Source organism: Balaenoptera ricei, chromosome 4 (genome assembly GCF_028023285.1).
Source record: "Balaenoptera ricei isolate mBalRic1 chromosome 4, mBalRic1.hap2, whole genome shotgun sequence".
In the NCBI taxonomy this organism is placed as follows: Eukaryota; Metazoa; Chordata; class Mammalia; order Artiodactyla; family Balaenopteridae; genus Balaenoptera; species Balaenoptera ricei.
This window is the reverse complement of record NC_082642.1, coordinates 152,380,970-152,394,525: the sequence shown is the minus strand read 5'-3', so window position 1 is coordinate 152,394,525 and position 13,556 is coordinate 152,380,970. Positions and strand designations below refer to the sequence as shown.

Genomic DNA, 13,556 nt, shown 5'->3' with positions numbered 1-13,556 from the left:
CCTCCACTTAACTCTGTTTCTTGAAAGAGACTGTAGGACACTTCCTCTGAAGGCAATACAAAGTCACAAATTAAGGGCTCACTGACATCTTTGAGAGGTTGGTGTCTGTCTTCTGTAGGCTGAGCTTAATGGTGATAAACATTGCCATAGACTCCTTGATGTCAGTGGGGGTAATGAGATTCCACAATTAAAAGACTAGGTGGCAGCTCTTAACCGCCAGAGGCAAAGGTACCCATGCTTATTATAACCGGAAGCACCACAGAGTAGCAGTTAGGGTGCCTTAACCTTCAGAGATGTGTGGCAATGACTAACAGACTGTGGTGTTTCTAGACAGGAGACAGATGGACAGCTGACTAGGGTGTTGTTAAAATTGTATAATAATAACAAAAACGAAAGCTGGAGAGCAGAATGTTATCATCAGTCCCTGCAGTGGAAAATTATGGCTTCTTGCTTGGTTTTCAAATGTAGGTCAGTTTACATGTCTAGAATCTGTAGATTCTAAGGGAGGCTGAGGTCCTCTTGAAGAAGAACATTACTATTTCTCACTGGTATACATGAAAATTTATTCCTCGAATCCTCCCCTTCAAGGGATCTGTAGATATTTCCCCAAGTAACTAGTGCTAGGGGATGGGGACTAGCCAGACTTTTTGAGAACTACTATATATAAGGTCTAAGCTGACAGTAGTACCAGGGTATCTGAAATGCCACATACTGGTCCCATAGTTAGATTAGCAGCTTTAGGAGGCCAGGTGACAAATTAAGTCTTCTCCAAAGTCCATTTTATAATGGCTCTTTGGGTGCACAAAACTACCCTGTGGTTATTTCTCAGATTCCCAAATAGGATAGATATATTTAATGGTTGGCAGAACTCCCAATAGGCTTTCTGACTTGTGGAGTGTGGGACATTATGGTAGGAAGGGCCAAATAAAACTATCTGAAACTGTTGTTCCCCCATTATTCAAGATAGGTAATCAGAAATAATATTGTATCCTAGGGAAGAATTACAGATATTCACCATCAAAGACATAAGGGATGCAAAGTGGTGGTTCCTGTAATATCTCCATTCAATTTACCCATTGCATCCCTGTAATGACCAGATGAATTATGGCAGGTGTTATTAGTCCACCTTAAACTTATTCAGGTGATAATCCGTTTTGAAGCTGCTGTACCAGATGTGTTGAATGTGTTGAATGTTGAAGATCAACACACATTCTCAAACTTGGTTATGGGACTACTGATCTAGCAGATGCTTTCTTCTCAATCCCCATCAACGGGGAGAATCTAGAGTGGTTGGCCTTCACATGGCAAGGGCAGCAGTATACATTCGCTGTCTACATGTCTGCTGGGACCTTGCTCATCCTGGCATTCTACCGAACATCATTCTGCCCACCTATTAATGACATCATGCTACTTGGACTTACTGATCAAGGTGCTGCAAGTATCATAGATGCCCTAATACAGGGGTTCTCGATCAAGGGATTTTAACTCCCAGGGTACAGCTGAGAATGTCTGGAGACACTTCTGGTTGTTAAAAATGGGGGATTGTGAGTAACTAGTATTTAGTGGGTAGAGTCCAGGGATGTACATTCTACAATGCTTGAGACAACCCTCACCCTTCAACAAAGAATTGTCTGTCCCCGAATTTTAATAGTGCCATGTTGAGAAATACTGCCTTAGTCAGACACCTGTGTAGCAGAGGTGGGAGATTAACCCTATGAAAATTCAGGGATCTGTTGCACCAATGAAGCTTCTGGGGGTCCAGTAATCTGAGGCATGCCAGACATCTTTTTTTTTTTAAATTAAAGGATAAATGTCACATCTTAGCCACTCAGAAATATTTGCTGAATGAATAAATGAATGAAAAACATACAGGAAGAGTTCCTTGTGCAAAGAGAAATCTGTTTGGGTGAGATGGGTTCCCAGAGGAAGGCAGAAGTTGGCTGTAGCCAGAGGCCAGGCGAGGGGCTGGAGGTGAAGCTGAGAGAAGGCTGTGGTTCATACGGCTTACATGCTGTTTATTTAGACACCTGCCCCCAGAAGGTGGAGGACAAACAAGTGGCTTTCATGCAGGGAGAAACAAGACCTGGTTAATGTTCTAGAAGGATCACTTGACAGCTGGTTAGCGAGATTGTCCTAAAAGGCCCTGAGACCAGAGTCAGAAAAACTTGCCTGGTCCCTTTTGTAACAGTGCAGTTGGGAAGCTATGAACAGCTACAGTGGGACAGATGGAAAGAGAATAAAGGGAGAAACAGATTCCAGGAAGACTGGGGAAGAAGAATGACCAGGATTTGGTGACTGGATTGGGACTGTGGGTAGAAGGGGAAAGAGCGGAAGAAAACCCTCAGGTCTCTGTGTCTCTGGATGACTGGAGAATGCACGAATAGAATCCAGTTTAAGTGACAGATCGTGAGTTCTGTTTTCAATATTTGCAGCTTAAGGATGTGGGGCAAACAGGAGGAGGTATCCAGTTGGCAATGGGACAAGTGAGGAGAGTTTCAGCTGCAGATGGAGGTTTGGGAGTTGTTTGAAGCCACACAACTGAGGCTCAGAGAGGTTATCTAACCCGTGCTAACACAGTTGATAAATAATAGAGCGAAGATTCAAACCCAGACATTTCTGGCTCTGAGGCTTACCCCGCTATCTCCTAACTTACCTTTTTTCGAAGTTACAGATTTCTAAAATGAGACTTTAAAATGCATATAGATGGCAATCTAGCAAAATTACCAGTGTATTTACACTTTGACCCAGCTATCCTACTTCTGTAGGAGTTGACTGTACAGTTAGACCTGGACACTACAAAATGACACATGCACAGTGTTATTCATGGCACTCTTGTTTGAAAGAGCAAAAAAAAAAAAAAAAAAAGAAAGAGGAGGGGAAGGGTTAAATAAACAGACTACCACCCACCTGTACAGAAGAGTAAGAAGCTCTCGGTAAACTGACAGTGTGTATGGCATGCTCTCTTTTGTGTAAGAAAAAGTGAAACTAAGAACATGTATTTGCTTGTATCTGCGTGAAGATACAAGGATATAAGATACTAGTAGAAGTAGGGTGCCTTATAGGGGTGGTGAAGAATGGAATAGAAAGATACAGGGTAGGAACAAATCTTCTCAATGGATATCTTTTAGATTTGAAGCATGTAAATGTATTACCTATTCAAAACGATTAAAACATTGAAAATGTGGTATATTTACCCATTAGCGTTTATCTACACTGGAAATTTATTTCTGCCCCTGGAAAGATGTATTTGGTTTATGCATTTATAATATTTTTGTACTTATCCATCCATCCATCCAACACAATTATTCACCTCTGTGCCAGGTGCTGGGCTAGCCACAAGGGAAATAATTGAGAAAACAGACATGGTTCCTGGCCTCACTCTAGATATAAAGACAGAGATTAGTCAAATCATCCCATAAATACACTAAAATGGCAACCATGCTACAAAAAGTGTGAAAAGGACCTCAGTTATTCTGTGACGGGGTAGTTAAGGATGTGGCAGGGAAGGCTTTCTTGAGGAAAATCCTTCTGAACTCCATGAAATGCAGGAGGGAAGAGGTGAGGAGATGGGGGCAGAGGGAACAGTATTTGCAAAGGCTCTGAGGCAACGAAGAGCACAGTATTTGAAGAACCGGAAGAAGGCGGCGTTGCTGCTATGTAGGGACTGAGCAGATGGGGTGGATGTATTAGCAAGGGGGGCTACACACATGAAGATCTTGTCGGGCATGTTGAGGATGAGGGTCTTTGTAGTTAAAGCAGAATTGGAAGCCACCGGAGAGGTTGAGACTACAGTGGAACAATATGAGCCATTTATGTCTTGGGAAGATCACTGGCTGTTCTTTGGAGAAGGATGGGAGGTGTGGAGAAAGAGTCGAATCAAGGGGACCAGTTGGATGGCTGTCTCTGGAGAGTAGGAAAAAAGTGACCTTCGTTTAGACCACGGTGGAGGTTATGGTTACAAGAAGCAGATGGAGTCAAGAGAAAGTGAAACCGAGAGGTCTTGATGATGGGTTGTATAAGGCTGGAGAAGAGAAGTTTTCCAACATGGATAGGTTTCCAGAATAGACAGGGCTGCCATTTCCTGAAAGAAAACATGAGGGCAGGCTGTTTGTTGGGGGTCAGGATGGATTTGAGGATGTTTGAATGTCCTAGTAGAAGACACATCACCTGGAAAGGCAACACACAGATCATGTCACGATTCCATTTTTAGAATACACAGTGTAACCACACACTTGGTTAACAATATCAGTAAAATGTGGCTCGCACCCAAGTCTCACATTTTTATTCTTCTATACCCCATGTTAGTTTTTTTTTTTCTGTTAAGATTTTTCAACTTCATTGAAGCATAACTTATATCAATAAAATGTACATGTATTAAGTTTACACTTAGTTGATTTTTCTTTAATCTATACCTTCATATAACTGTCATTCCCCTTTTTATTCAGTCGTCTGCTTGCTCCCTGGCAATCACCCCATGTTAGTTCTTGACAAAGTATTTCTCTACTCATCTCTTCCCCAAAATGCATGCCATGTTATTTTAGGGGCATTGGATCCTTTAGAGAAAAGATCTTGAAGAAGACCATCGTTTCCCCATGATAGGCCCCTTGCACTCAGCTTTCTCAGGTGGCATTTTGGACATTATCAACAACAAAGTTTCCTCTTTTTCTGGTTCCCCCCTGTGAAGGCTTAGCTGTTAATCTTCCTTCGTGTTTCATATTTCACTTGTGTTTTTAAAAGGATGCCCTTTTGTTGTTGTTCTCGTCACTGGTTCTGTATTTACAGGGAGCTTTCTTCTTTATTTTCTTTCAGCCTTCAGCAGAATAATTTTGCTAACTTGAGGCCCCCCTTGGGGAACACAGCCATGATACTTCCGGCCCTGCTGTGTGGCAACATTGCTGCTAATACTTTCACAGGCCCTGGGTCTGGTAGTGCTCAGGGTTTTGTCTTCTCAACTTTCTAAGTGTAACACTGATGCTATTTCTGTATCCATGGGAGGAACTGTGGGATCATTGGAACTTTCCCAAGGGGAACACTTTTCTGTATAAAAAGAAGAGGATGAGAGATTCCTTTATGTTTCAAAAACTGGTATAAAATTAACTGGTTAAAAAAATGCTGTTTGTTCCTACGTAACTTACCTGGCTCTGGAACCACATTCAGCAAAGGGCACCGTGACCTCTGTGGGGACATGGAACAATCTGACACCTGATCCAGATTTTCTGGCCTGAAGGCAACTTCAGTGACTGACTTCCGACAGATCTATAAGGACAGCTGGTTTTGAAAATGTTTGCTTCTGGCAGTGCAAGTCCTGTTTTTCAACTGATGAATCCTTTCAATGTCTCTGAACTGGATGACTAAACTCTCCTTGTGTCTGAAGAGATGTATAGACACAGGAAGACAGCAGTGGTTCATCAAGGGAGAGATGTCGAGAGAATGAAGAAAGTAACTGTAACCTGGGCCCAGGAAGAGTCTCAACCTGCGGGTCTGCAGGTGTATTTTGTGGGCACCCTGAGGGCCGTGAGAATGACCTCGTACCTCCAGTGGTTCTCAGAAGCCCCAGCTTCTGAGCTTTGGCATCCATCACTGGTTGGTACTGAGGCCATGCCTTCCAAGGCTGAGTGAGGCAGGAAACTGAGGCAGATCCATTTCTGGGAGAGATGGGACGCCTCTGACGGTGGCTTCAGGCCTCCCCCAGTGGCCTTGGCGAACTTTCTGTGGAGCTCCAGGCAGCCCAGGAGACATCCGTGCAAATTCCCTTCCTTCCCTCTCTCCTTCCCTCACGTCACACCTGCATCACGGTCCGTCACCTCTTGGAGACTGGCTCCTTTCCCATGTTCTTTCATAGGTATTTCCCTTAATAAATTACTCGTACATTTAATCCTCTCTTGGTTTTTGCTTTTCAGAAGACCCAGACTAACACAGGCCCCCTTCAAAACCAAACAAAACGAAATGAAACACCTCTTTATAAGGGACACGTGTAGTTCTTACTGTCCCATCTCCTCTGTTATCTTGTATCTAATCTGAGTCACACATTTGTGTTATGTGTGGCCCCTACAGGTGTTTGATTTTACTGCTCAGGTCTTGCATCTTCTTTGACAGCATCCTGGAAATAGAGACATAGGGAAGGGCTGGCTATTAGAAAAATATTACTCATTTGGGAATATGAGGTTAAACTATTTTATTTCTTGCAAGTTACCAAATTTGGGTGTCATGATCATTTAATTTATGAATGACCCATCTAACTTTTATTTTTTAGCAGCTCGTTTAAATTTTTTCTTATTTTAATTTAACCTGTGAGTTCATAGAGTTTTCTCAAAATTAGGAAGTTGTGAAAATAAAGATGCGCGTTGCCTTTTATTAATTTGCGTCATTGTCTAATGGCCGAATTCTCTCCAGTATTTGAGACGCCTTGGGTAATGTCACTAATCTCTACTCTCCCCAGGAAGAGGTGGATTAAACCATTTTCTTTCCGTACATGGTGTAGTTGTAGTAGATATAGTCATATGATTTCAATAAATAACTTTTTGAAAAGTTCTCAGACAACAAAAAGAGTTTCCAAGCTACTGTTGTTAACATTTTCAGTAATTATTTTTATAACAGAATTTTCTTTATTTTTTTCTTTCTCTCCAAAATCAACTCATTGCCTCAAATGCTATCCTTAATTTCTACTTTAATTGAATCTAAGCTTGGTGATGGAGGTGATTGCCAGCCAAAAAGATGACCCCATTGCTTTCAAGCTGGGAGAACAGACCATATAGGACAGAATGGATTTCCTCTACCTTAGAAAGTTTTTGTTGCTCTCCAGAAATAACATGGATACAACCAGGACCGACTACATAATTTTGGGGGCCCAGTGCAAAGTGAAAATGGGGCTGCTTGTTGAAAAGTAGGGAAAAGTGCCGTTAAAGGTACTAAACTATGAAGGTTTTTCCTTTATTTCATGACTCTCCTCTGCTCATACGCATCTTCCATTGTCCCACTGAATTTCACTTATAAAAGACAAATTGGAAGGTAAAATTATTAAGAATTTCAAGGTATGGACAGCAGAGCATTAAACCAAACACAGGGTCCCTTCCGAGTGCGGAGACTTGTGGGATGATGCAGGCTGCATTCCCGTGAAGTCGGTCCTGGATACAACTCACCAGTGAGTTGACAAGCAAGCTGGAAACCAGAGGGAACGTCTCCCCTCTTCCCTCTAGTCTCTCAGGTGGAGGTGTGCGCAGGGATCAGGGCTCCAAGGTGGAATGGAAGGCACAAGGCTTAGTATCCAGTGTGCCAGGGCATGAGCAACGTTTCTCCTCCTATTTCGTCCTCGGCTCACTGGGCAATGGCTTCACCATACTGTCTACCTTAGTGGAGAGAAGGTGGTTACTTGTTCGTGGCAGGCGATTTTATTTTATTTAATTTTTATTTTGGGGGGGGAGCAAATAATTTTTATTTTTAGTTTTTTACAAATACACCAAAGAATCATGCAATGCTGCAAGCATTGGATGCAATCCTGGGCCAGAAGTCTGCACATTCTTCTGCAGCTGGTCCTGTGAAAGGCGGAATCTTTCGTCTCGCCTTATTGTTTTCTACGACTCCTGCATTATCTTCAAAATAAAGAAACATACCACCTTTTCTCCGGTAGGACTTTCGTTGTCTAATTACCACTTCTTTCTGAGCCCTGGTTTGCCTTTCTTGACTGTGGCCATCACCATGTCACCCACACCAGCAGCAGGAAGTCTATTCAGTTGTCCCTTGATCCCCTTCACGGAGATGATATGCAGATTTTTGGCTCCTGTGTTGTCAGCACAAATGATCACGGCTCCAACCAGAACACCCAAGGAAATCCGGAATTTCACACCAGAGGACCCACCATGTCCTTGCTTTGACATCTTGAATGCTGGAAAGCGACAAAAAGCTGGGTGATTTTATTTTGACTTTCCATTTTAAACATTTTATATCATTATATTTACGGAGTGTCTGCTCCATGATGATTTCTGTTTAGGGGTTGTTATCTCCTGGTCCTCATGGAGCATCCCTTCTCTTGAGGGGAGACATGCAATAAGCAGAATAAAGGACTAGACAAAATGTAAAGAATCTCAGATATAGAAGTGCTATAAAGGAAAGTTGAGTGGAGAAAGCAGGTGGGCATGGTAGGGCAGAGGCTTTACAATTGTCAACAGGTGGTTAGGGAAGGCCTTGCCTAAAAGGTGGCATTTGGATGAAGACCTGCAGAAGAGAAAGGAAGCAGCTGAGCTGCCCTCTGGGGAAGATTGTCTGGGAGGGCCACGTCATGGCAAGGAGTCTGTGGTGGGAGCAGAAAACTTTGTTATTCATCGACCTTGCATGAGCTTTTGGTGTAAGTTTAGCTTGCGTAGATCTACATGAAAGCATTCTTTCCTTCCTTTTTTTTTTTTGGGTAGAAAAATAGTACTTCTCTGTCAATTCAGTTAAAAATGACTGAGTTTCTACACTTTGATTGGATGTGGCCGCATCTCCTCGGAAAGTAGCACAGCTGGGTTCTGGTGTGGAGTCACTTCTCTAGACTTCTCTTCTTAAAAGAACCTCTTATTAATGGCTGAATTCAAAGTAAACTTTAGAAATCCAATCAATTTCTCATTTCTTACATTTTGTTTGGTAAAAGATTTTATGTCAGTGATTGCAGAATGAAGGTGCCAATAGGAAAATAATCAGTTTATAAATGGGAAGGCAATCAGGCATCCCCCTTTCCATCGTCCTCTCCAAGGTCAGGGCATGACTGAAATGCAAAGAAAATGCACTTGTACAGTACGTAAATGATAGTCTTCTGTGGAGGGTCATTAACCTCAAGACTCCCTCCCGGAGGGCAGTGTTGAAGGAAATGGCTTTGTGAGTTTCAGAAGAACGTGACATGATTGTACCTGGGAATAGAAGAATGGTGTCTGCAGTTCCATTAATTGGGATAACAATTATGAAAGCTTGGGAAGAATCAAGTTTCAGAGCCCACACTAATCCCCAGGAAGACTTTTCCCCTGGTGGATATAATATTGCTGTTTTTCAGGTGCATTCCTAAGATGTATTACATTTCTCAGACTCACTCTGTATAGGCTGCTGTCAGCGGCAGGATTTGGGGGTTGCCAGAAGATTCTTTGGTTTCATCCAGGCAACTCTCTGCTTTCCTGAAGTGTCAGTGAACTTGGTGGAAGCAAGGGTCAAAGCAGAGTTGACTTTTGTCTGGAAGCGTGAGTTCTGTGTCCTGGTTTCGATTAAACACAAGGCAGGAATGCAAAGGCTGTCTTCCTGAAACTGCTCATGTTTACACGTTGCTAATGTACTTCTTCATGATGTTGACCCAGATGTAGCCATATCTCACCTGGTGACAGGGTATGCTTCCTTGATTGGCTGCTTTGGGATAATGAGCTTCTGTTGATCATGGACTATGTTTTCCTGGGAAATGGAATATGAAAATAATTGACAAATTTCCCATAAGCCGAGCTGAATTCCAAGGACATGTAGGTAATCCTACCTGATTCACTTTCAGAGCTTTACTTTGAATTTCTGTTGGTGTCAACAAAGCTGTCATAAAGAACAGCATACTTCACCTTCAAAAAAGAAAACTTCCATTAAAAAAGCAGACAGCTTTAAAAAAGTTGTCACTTAAGGCTCTTGTCTGATCGTTACCTGAGAATGAAAAACTCTTCAATGTAGCAAAAATATCTACTATAAACTAGTCGTTGGTTTACATGACATATTCCAAAATCCTTGTAGGAAACTTAGCATTTGGAGTGTCAGTGTGATAGAATATTGTAAATAACCAAAATAAACACAGTAACCTCAACCAAGGATGTTTCTTTATTCACGATGGGGTTGACTTTTGAAGCCTTTAAATAAGTAAGAATTGGCATGTGTTAGAAGCTGCAGTTTTTTTTCTTTCTTTTTTTTTTAGAAGCTGCAGTTTTTGCAAGCTGAGTATGTCATTTCCCCCCCTTTTCTCTACGCCTTTACAGGAAATACTAAGCCATGAAGATCATTGATATTTCCTGAAGTTATATTGCTATTTCCTGTCTGAAGAGCTGTGAGTGTATGTCTCTAGAACACTGCTCCTAAAAGTAAGCACTTAATGATTCCACTGCTTATCTTTTTCAGAATATTTCACTCTTTCTTTTTTCTTTTTTAAACTTTTTATTTTATATTGGAGTATAGTTGATTAACAATGTTATAATTAACAATGTGATAATTTCAGGTGTACAGCCAAGTGATTCAGTTATACATTTACATGTATCTATTCTTTTTCAAATTCTTTTCCCATTTAGGTTGTCACATAATACTGAGCAGAGTTCCCTGTGTTATACAGTAGGGACTTATTGGTTATCCATTTAAAATATAGCAGTGTGTACATGTCAATCCCAAACTCCCTAAATATCCCTCCCCCCCCCCCCTTCCCCCGCCCCCGGTAACCATAAATTCGTTCTCTAAGTCTGTGAGTCTTTCACTATTTCTTTTCTATTAGGCAGAGACTGAGGGGAAGGTTAGGTCTGAAATGAAATTCAAAACGTACACAGCCCTCTCCCTGGCCCCTTCATACTGGTAAGCCATTTTCTTGCCTCCAGAAACCACTGTCACTTTTTTTTTTTTTTTTTTAAACTTTGGGTTTATTTATTTATTTATTTATTTATTTATTTATTTATTTATGGCTGTGTTGGGTCTTCGTTTCTGTGCGAGGGCTTTCTCTAGTTGCGGCAAGTGGGGGCCACTCTTCATCGCGGTGCGCGGGCCTCTCATTATCGCGGCCTCTCTTGTTGCAGAGCACAGGCTCCAGACGCACAGGCTCAGTAATTGTGGCTCACGGGCCTAGTGGCTCCGCGGCATGTGGGATCTTCCCAGACCAGGGCTCGAACCCGTGTCCCCTGCATTGGCAGGCAGATTCTCAACCACTGCCCCACCAGGGAAGCCCCCACTGTCACTTTTGACAATCTCTCATCTATGTCTGGTGACACAGGTGACTGGGAGGAGACTGGACAGGATCATGCTGGAACTCCTTGCCTCTGCATTTCCACTTGGTTGGCCAGAATTGATGGGGGACTGGGAAGACACAGCATTTAGGCTGATTTTTGGCACAGAAAATGAAGGGAAGCTAGGCAGGACACTCAGTATAGCCCATGTACCTCACACATAAAGAAGAACGTAAATTTAAGTTAAATTAACTTCAGAAAGCATAATCCAGGATGGCTTCAGTTAGAGCCACTAAGCTCCTTGCTGCTAGCTCTGTCTCTCAGGTCCCACAAACTTGCCCTTACCTCCATCCTTTCACATCAGGTCCTTCTTCCCTGTTTCAGTGTCTGTGGTCTGGTAATGACCACGTGCTCCATGAGGGAATTTCTACAGTTGCCAGAAGCTCAGAGATAAAAGCATCCAGAAGATTTTTATCTTTCAGCAGAAATGTTTTTCTGAGGACACACACATAGTGTCACCGTGACATTTAAGATCTTAGTTTATCATCCTTTTCCTCTCATGGAGAATAGTTCTAATCACTGGAAAACTACCAGCTTCTCCAAGAAGCCAGATCTGTTGGAAATCATGCAGAAATACCCACAGCAATAACAAAACCAGCAACACACAATAGGTTAAGTAGTCTCTGTGTACTACTATAGATAAAATAGATAAACAACAAGAACCTACTGCATAGCACAGAGAGCTATATTCAATGTCCTGTAATAACCTGTCATGGATAAGAATCTGAAAAAGTATATGTATGTATATAACTGAATCACTTTGCTGTCCACCTGAAACATTGTAAATCAACTATACTTCAGTTAAAAAAAAGGCTCTGTGTAGATCGTTTCTACTGACTTTTTAGATAGTAGCTAAGGGAGAGCTTCGAAAATATGATTTCAGCTGGCATATGGCATCACCTGCTCCAGGAGGCGAGGTTGCATGTCAAATTCCACTTCAGGAGGTATGTGCTTCTTACACATGGCTTCCTGGCTGCTTGTGTTTGGACAGTGGGCATTGCTCACTGAGATGGTTCATTAGGGCTCAGGATGGTCTTCAAGGTTCTTCACTACCTCTTCTGCCATCTTGACTGGCCCCACTCCTTATCTTCCAGAAGACTGACTCAAAGGGCCAAACCACTGGTCAGCACAAAACTGGGTGGAAAGACCTGGACGGACTACTGGCTCCCCGAGGAGCTCGGGCCCTCTCTGCCTCTATGTCCTCACTTGGCCAGGCACAAGGGAAGGTCATCTGTGGAATGGCCGGTGGGCGGTCTCTCTAGGGGCCTCCCTAGATGGCTCACCTTAGGAAAATTACCTTAATTTCCCAGGCTTCAATTGGGCTCCACGTCTGCAGGCTCAGGAATAGAATTGGGCTGACACATTAAGAGGTGGGCTCTTCTCTCTCTAGCACAGATACACAATTATTTCACTCAAGTGAAATTATACACTTGAGTCAATTATGAGACTCAAGTGTATAACCAGAATTCCAATCCATTGATTTTCCACAAGAAACATAACTGCAGAGAGGCTGAAGTCTCAAGAACTCCAGAGAGGTCATGCTACCTGGGAATGAAACCACAATTAGAAAGCAGTGTGGTCAGCCAGGATTCAGAACTGGGGTGTCAGTGATAAGGTTTCAATCAGAGTGAGGCATGCTGTCTGTAGTAGGTTGGATGGTGGTCCCCCAAAAGGTACATTCCTCTGGAACCAGTGAATGTGACCTTATTTGGAAAAAGGGTCTTTGCAGATGTACTTAAATTGAGTGTCTCAAGATAAAATCATCTTGGATTCGGGTGGGCCCTAAATACAACCATCTTATTTCCCCCAAGTTCTTGGGGATAGTGATGATAGTGAAAGACACACTTCTGTGGAAAAAATATTCTGCAAGGGCAGAAGATATCAAAGTGTATTTTTTGTTTCCATGAGCATTTTCCTGTGAGATCTTGCCAGCTCTGACTGGTTCCATGACTTGTTTATTTTCCTAGGGCTTTAGTAGTAAAATCAACGTGATTTTCATCCTGGTGTACCGAGTCCACTTCTTCATTAGTTACGGGAACTGGATGAAAGAAAAAGCTCAGATGCAGGTTATCTGAGGTTGAGTGTAACTTTCTCTCCAAGGTCAAGACCACTCTCCTGTCTCTTCCAAAGAAGGTACTGACTCAAATGTCTTTCCTTATTAAAAGCTGAGTGTTTCTAAGAAACACATTTCATGGAGGATGGAATGCTTGTGCTGGCCCTTGGAGGATGAGTAGGAGTTTCTCTCCTGGCGATGAGGTGGGGTGAAGGTGGTCCAGGTGGGGAGAACGCACATGCAGAGGCTTTGATGGGGCTGAAACACTGGCCCCAGTAGGAGGGAAGCAGCCAGGAAGACACCACTGAGTAGTTCCAACTGTTCTTGGTTGGTGACATAGAGCCATTGGGCAGGATTAGATTGGGGAATATCATGATCGGATTTGCATTTCTGAAAAAGCCCTTTGGTGCCATAACAGAGAATGGGTGGGAATGGGACGAGGCTGGAGAAGGCAAGGAGAAAGCTAGCAGCCTATGGAACTAAGTAGTATCAAAGTGGAAACTGGTGTTAAGTTGCAAGGTTTTAGAACA

At 42.6% G+C, this 13,556-nt stretch overlaps 1 protein-coding gene and 1 pseudogene across 30 annotated transcripts in view; one reads left to right on the top strand and one right to left on the bottom strand.

Annotated features, from left to right (window-relative positions):
* The window catches only part of SETD4 (SET domain containing 4), a 459,131-nt gene that overhangs the window by 99,614 nt on the left and 345,961 nt on the right, over positions 1–13,556 (top strand). For 25 of the 30 annotated variants that reach the window (XR_009502969.1, XR_009502983.1, XR_009502978.1 and 22 more), the window contains one exon: positions 9,969–10,070. The exons of 4 other annotated variants lie outside the window; for them this stretch is intronic. The gene's annotated coding sequence lies outside the window, so the exon portion shown is untranslated. Of the gene's footprint in view, positions 1–9,968; positions 10,071–12,940; positions 13,013–13,556 lie in introns of those variants that run through there. One more of the 30 variants, XR_009502990.1, reaches the window with a different exon arrangement.
* LOC132365565 (large ribosomal subunit protein uL14-like) lies at positions 7,465–7,874 on the bottom strand (annotated as a pseudogene).